Below are 5,095 nucleotides of genomic sequence, written 5' to 3' on the forward strand. Positions count from 1 at the left end.
ATGTTATTCACCACATCAATAGACTTAAAAATAAGAACCATATGATCATCTCGATAGATGCAGAAAAAGCATTCTACAAAGTACAGCATCCCTTTATGTTCAAAACTCTAGAAAAATTAGGGATAACTGGAACATACCTCAACATTGTAAAAGCAATCTATGATAATCCACAGGCCAGCATCATTCTGAATGAAGAAAAATTGAAGGCATTCCCTCTAAGATCTGGTACAAGACAGGGATGCCCTCTCTCACCACTTCTGTTCAACATAGTCCTCGAAACACTGGCCAGAGCAATTAGACAGACGAAAGAAATTAAAGGCATAAAAATAGAAAAAGAAGAACTTAAATTATCACTATTTGCAGATGATATGATCCTATACCTAGCAGACCCAAAAGGGTCTACAAAGAAGCTATTAGAGCTAATAAATGAATTCAGCAAAGTGGCAGGATATAAGATCAACATGCATAAATCAAAGGCATTCCTGTATATCAGCGACAAATCCTCTGAAACGGAAATGAGGAAAACTACTCCATTCACAATATCCCCCCAAAAAATAAAATACTTGGAAATCAGCCTAACAAAAGAGGTGAAAGATTTATATAATGAAAATTACAGAACCCTAAAGAAAGATATAGAAGAAGACCTTAGAAGATGGAAAAATATACCCTGCTCATGGATAGGCAGAACTAACATCATCAAAATGACGATATTACCAAAAGTTCTCTATAAGTTCAATGCAATGCCAATCAAAATCCCAACGGAATTTCTTGTAGAAATAGATAAAAGAATCATGAAATTCATATGGAATAATAAAAGACCCAGAATAGCAAAAACAATGCTAAGCAGGAAGTGTGAATCAGGCGGTATAGCGATACCAGACTTCAAACTATACTACAGAGCAATAGTAACAAAAACAGCATGGTACTGGTACCAAAACAGGCGGGTGGACCAATGGTACAGAATAGAGGATATAGTAACCAATCCACAAAATTACAACTATCTTATATTCGATAAAGGGGCTAAAAGCATGCAATGGAGGAAGGATAGCATCTTCAACAAATGGTGCTGGGAAAACTGGAAATCCATTTGCATCAAAATGAATCTGAATCCCTATCTCTCGCCATGCACAAAGTTAACTCAAAATGGATTAAGGAGCTTGATATTATATCAGAGACACGGCATCTGATAGAAGAAAAAGTTGGTTATGATCTACATACTGTGGGATCGGGCCCCAAATTCCTCAATAGGACACCCATAGCGCAAGAGTTAACAACTAGAACCAACAAATGGGACTTACTCAAACTAAAAAGTTTTTTCTCAGCAAAAGAAACAATAAGAGAGATAAACAGGGAGCCTACATCCTGGGAACCAATCTTTAATCCACACACTTCAGATAGAGCCCTAATAACCAGAATATACAAAGAACTCAAAAAATTAGACAATAAGATAACAAATAACCCAATCAATAAATGGGCCAAGGACCTGAACAGACAGTTCTCAGAGGAGGACATACAATCAATCAATAAGTACATGAAAAAATGCTCACCATCGCTAGCAGTCAGAGAAATGCAAATCAAAACTACCCTAAGATACCATCTCACTCCAGTAAGATTGGCAGCCATTAGGAAGTCAAAAACAATAAGTGCTGAAGAGGATGCGGGGAAAAGGGCACTCTTGTTCATTGCTGGTGGGACTGCAAATTGGTGCAGCCAATTTGGAAAGCAGTATGGAGATTTCTTGGAAAGCTGGGAATGGAACCACCATTTGACCCAGCTATTCCCCTTCTCGGTCTATTCCCTAAAGACCTAATAAGAGCATGCTACAGAGACACTGCTACATCGATGTTCATAGCAGCACAATTCACTATAGCAAGATTATGGAATCAGCCTAGATGCCCTTCAATAGATGAATGGATAAAAAAATTTGGCATTTATACACAATGGAGTATTACTCTGCATTAAAAAATGACAAAATCATAGAATTTGGAGGGAAATGAATGGCATTAGAGCAGATTATGCTAAGTGAAGCTAGTCAATCTTTAAAAAACAAATACCAAATGACCCCTTTGATATAAGGGGAGTAAACAAGGACAGGGTAGGGACGAAGAGCTTGAGAAGAAGATTTACATTAAACAGGGATGAAAGGTGGGAGGAAAAGGGAGTGAGAAGGGAAATCGCATGGAAATGGAAGGCGATCCTCAGGGTTATACAAAATGATATATAAGAGGAAAGGAGGGGTAAGACAAGATAATATAAATGGAAGAAATGATTTACAGTAGAAGGGGTAGAGAGAGAAAAGGGGAGGGGAGGGGAGGGGAGGGGGGATAGTAGAGAATAGGACAGACAGCAGAATACATCAGACACTAGAAAGTCAATATGTCAATCAATGGAAGGGTAACTGATGTGATACAGCAATCTGTATACGGGGTAAAGTTGAGAGTTCATAACCCGCTTGAATCAAACTGTGAAATATGATGTATTAAGAACTATGTAATGTTTTGAACGACCAACAATAAAAATAAATAAATAAATAAATATTTTTAAAAAACGAAAAAAAAAGAAAATAAATAAATAAACAAAGTAATGAATTAATTACTATCCCAGGCTTCTGGAAACTCCCTAGACAATCCCTGGCACAGTCCACTTTGCAGGAGTGAAGAAGCAAGAGTCAGATATCCTCAAGTGATGGCAGCAGCAATCAAGAAGAGAAGCATTGGCATCTGCTGATGCTTCCTTGTTCTTTCAACATTTATTTCAAACAAGCCACCATCCTATTGGGAGATGCTCCCCAACTTTAGGGAGGGTGTGCACTTCAGTTGCTATCTCACATGCCAATGATTCCTAGACACAAACAGAAGGCTCTTAATCATTGACATGTTCAAATCCCATCAAGTTAAATTAATGCTAACAGCAAAGAGGGCTACCAACACTGAATAAACAAGAACACCTGAACAAATCTTCAGCTTGATTCAGATTAAATCAATAAGCAAACACATGGTGAGTCTTGGGATAGAAGTAAACAGCAGTAACAATACTAAACCCACTCTATTCTCATTATGATGACAATGTGTAGATTGCCCTACTCAATGAGGATAAATCATTAAAACAAATGAGAATATATTCTAAATCTTCTCTTGGTCAATATTTTTTAAACATCCCATTTTCTTTTTTTAATAAAAATTGCTTTTTAAAAATATCTTTATTTTTTTAATATGGTTTTGAGGATTTAACCCAGAGCCTCACAAATGCTAGGTGAGTGCAGTATTCCTTGAGCCACATCGCCAACCCTTTGGTTTTATATTTTTAAATAAATTTCATGCGTACCATTCTGTCTCTTTCAAATTCTGTCCAAGGAAAGACCTATTTAGTTATAGAGAGAGTAAATCATGTACAGTTTTTCCTCAATTTTCATAAATGTAGTCTCTATCATGTGAGTTTTTTATGATAAGATTTCTTTTCTTCCGTTTGCCAAGCATTCTAAATTTTAAAGAAAGGTTGCACCTAATTGACTACTGTGTTCACTGCTAAGTAGACTTTTTTAGATTGACAGAACTTAGATCATTTTGTTACCTTCAGATTACATCAGAATGTAGAATGCACCTCCTAAGTCTTCACTTCTGTGCATCACTTAACACAAATCATGTAAATTGCTGTGAGATTTAACTTGCAGAAAAGTAATCAGTCTGGCTAAAGAAATGTAGGAACTATTTCTAGGAAGTTCAGGTTGGTTGGAATGTTCTGAATAGTTAAAACTATAAAGCAGACAGATGCCCTGGACGAAGATTATCCCCATCACTTCTTCTTCCTGCCCATTGCTTGCTACACATGATTTTCCTCACTTTACAAGCACATTCATGCACCTGAGTTCCCTGAGGTGGCTTTTCTAAGAATGATATCTGCACCCCAGCTTCTCAGAGTGCCGACCCTTGAGTAAACCTGATTTTTTTTTTAACTCTTGATTCCCAAGTACTTACTTATCAGGGGTGAGTACATGGACTTGTATTCAGTAACAGATTCATCTTTTAACAATTTGAGTTCACTGGGGACCTGTATCTGCATCCTTCTCATGTTATACACTCACTTCTGAATGGCCTGTCCCATCCTTTGTCCTGAAATACCAAGCAGGAGAGTAAATCTATTTCCTATATGAATCTATTTCCCTAACTCAAGGTCTGATACTCCAAAAGTGGATTCCTTGTTTTGTACTGAACACCTGAACTGGATTTACTCAGACAACTCAACACTAAGTCTATTCTCCTTGTGGATTCACTGTCTTGAATAATGATACACAGAAATGTTAACAGTAACTCAGAAATCTAGGATGAATGTTCCCTCCCTCCTTCTCACATTGTTTTTTATTGGCATCCTTTTTCCTTCTCTTTTTGATTTTCCCTACCTCCTTCACCATAATACTAACTCTGATTCTATCTAGAGACTGAACACTTCATGCCATATTAGTTATCACTGGTTTTAAAAAAAAACTGAGATTTCTAAATTTGAAGATGAGGGCTAGAGCATGGAGAGAGAGAGAGAGAGAGAGAGAGAGAGAGAGAGAGAGAGAGAGAGAGAGAGAGAGAGAAGAGATATTCAATGAGTTTACTGTTTAGGGTCAGACTAACAGATATGTCCCACATTCCTGAATATATGCTAAAATTTTCACTTGTAACCCCATCTGGTAGCCAACCAGAGCCACCACATCTAACTTATGTGTGAATTTTCTGGACTATGAACATTGTCCAATCCAGAAACAACAACTGAACTTTACCACTAGTCCCCAAATTTTTCCATTCTGCATTGTAATGCCTCTTTTACCTATAGCCAATGTAAGCTAAATGTAAAGTGATTTTTACTTTACGTCCTCACATTTTAATGATAAGAATACTTTTGGCTCTTAGGGCTGGTATACATATTTTCAGCCACACTCCAGCCTTGCTGCTGATAGTTGTGGAACTTGTCTTGGAACCTGCTTCTTTTCTGGCTTGCATCCAGCATGGCCCAATGTGGACAGTGATTTCAGAGAACCCTCAGTTTAAAGGGGTTTTGTTTCATATCACCTTTTATGTATGCATTCCCTTTTCTAGGGGGAATGATGTCT

The sequence above is a fragment of the Ictidomys tridecemlineatus genome, chromosome 1, assembly GCF_052094955.1.
Source record: "Ictidomys tridecemlineatus isolate mIctTri1 chromosome 1, mIctTri1.hap1, whole genome shotgun sequence".
Classification (NCBI taxonomy): domain Eukaryota; kingdom Metazoa; phylum Chordata; class Mammalia; order Rodentia; family Sciuridae; genus Ictidomys; species Ictidomys tridecemlineatus.